A 1,862-nucleotide genomic window follows, 5' to 3' on the forward strand; every position below is an offset into this window, starting at 1 on the left:
AACAATTGAAACAGACAGCTCTTCTGTACCCATGTCTTAGTTAAAGGTCTGCCTGAGGATAACTGCTCCATCTACTAAAAAGGCCAGGGTCTGAAGCAATCTGGACTTTTTCTCAGCTAAGAAGCACTCCCTTGAAGTAGCAGCTTAGTGTAAGAACATAGGGTCTGGAATAAGACAGCATGGCCCTGTGGGGAACATTGTTACTGACTGTGATGCGTCACTGAACATTGGTGTTTCCTTATCTATAATGATAAAAACATCATGGTATTAGTGTTAGAATAAAGTGAGGTAATGGGCAGAGTGTTGAACATACTGCCTGGCACACTGTAGATGCTCACTAAACAGTGACAGTTATTAATATTATCAGTACTACAGATGGATAGGGGCAAGTCATCTCTCCTACTCTCATGCTCCCAGGACCAGCTCTTCCATGATGCCCAGGTGAGGGGTGGAGCCTGTTCTGCGCAGCCCTCAGATATCAACATGTCCCCAGGCTGCAACCCAGTTCAGGGATGTCTGCCTGGACTTTGGTGGTAACAGACCCCTGCTGCTTCAGGGCCAAGGATCCAGATGTGGCCCCTGGTGGCAGCATAGTCCAGGACCCCACCATGGTCCCAGGTGGCATCACCAGCTACTCACATCAGGCTATTCCTCATTACCCTTGTCTCTCCAGTTCTGCCTCTCTTCATTGTGCCCATACCTCCCTATTTCTCTTTCTCTCCCATTTCTCCACTACTTGCTTGCTCCTCTTAGAGGCCCTTGGGGTATCTGAGTGTCTGGGTTCATCTCAGGAGTGCTATGTCCTGCTCCTGCATTATCTCAGGTGTGGTCTGTCCCCCTCCCCTCTCAGGCCTGGGTAGTGCCCACTGGTGTTTGTCTCAGGCTAGCTCCCCACCCAGGCCCTATGGTGTTGGTCTGGTAGTCATCTTGAGCTCACTTCTCAGCCAGCCCTCCCAAGTGGCCTTCTGTGAGAGTCGTCTGCCTGGGGCTCACTCCACTCAGGGCCCTCACCCAGAGAAGATTCTTCTAGTCTCCAGCTCACTCCTGGTCCTGGGAGCTGTCAGGGCCTGAGCAGCACTGGACCCCCTGGTGTCAGACTCATGGTAGTCTCAGGCTCACTTTGTTCAGGGAGTGTTAGGCTACTAATCACTCAGAGGCTCACAGGTCAGAACACTGAGTGTAGACATAGTCTCTCTCCTCTCTGCCACCTACTGATGTGCATGGGACACAGCAGCCACACCTGCAATGCCTCTAAGGGCATGGACATTGATTCTTAAAAGACAAAACTTTACACTGTGTCACTAAGATAGGTGGACCAGCTGATTGCCACATTTTAAACACTCAAACACTAGTATATTTTAATTATGTTTGGTAGATAACTATGTATTTAAAACATGGCCACTACGGTGCTTTCTCGTAGATTATTTTCGTTAACTCAGATGGATGCTGAGGACGCGATTCTGTCTCTATCCAGCAGCTTCTACAGTTCTGTTTTCTTCAATACCCCTGGCAGCCTTGGGGTCTGAACATGCATACCCTTTCTGGGGGCGGGGGGATGCTCTCTGAAGCAGGGTAGACTGTGGGCCAGGGGATTGTCTAGGCTTTCTACTAATCTCTGAAGACAAGAGGTAATCCCTTCACAAATATGGGGATGGGGGCTCCTCTGTGGATAGCAAATAATAAACAATGAGGTTTTTCTTTTTTTTTTTTTTAATCCTGCTTCTTCTTTCAGCCCTCCTGTCTGCAGTCCTCAGCAATAACTTAGGCCTTGTCTTCCTCTCTGGAGGATTTAAATGGAATGACCTTAATTCTTGCTTTGTTTGCACTCTCTTCTAAGAAGCAGCAGTGAAGACCAAGACAAA

The 1,862-nt window shown here is 48.5% G+C and overlaps 1 non-coding gene across 1 annotated transcript; it reads right to left on the reverse strand.

The window, feature by feature from the left end:
• Positions 1-1,130: 1,130 nt before the first annotated feature.
• Positions 1,131-1,262, reverse strand: LOC116081330. Its single transcript, XR_004114827.1, has one exon. It is a non-coding gene; the product is annotated as a small nucleolar RNA SNORA17 (small nucleolar RNA).
• Between the last annotated feature and the right edge of the window lie 600 nt (positions 1,263-1,862).

The sequence above is a fragment of the Mastomys coucha genome, unplaced genomic scaffold (assembly GCF_008632895.1).
Source record: "Mastomys coucha isolate ucsf_1 unplaced genomic scaffold, UCSF_Mcou_1 pScaffold6, whole genome shotgun sequence".
Classification (NCBI taxonomy): domain Eukaryota; kingdom Metazoa; phylum Chordata; class Mammalia; order Rodentia; family Muridae; genus Mastomys; species Mastomys coucha.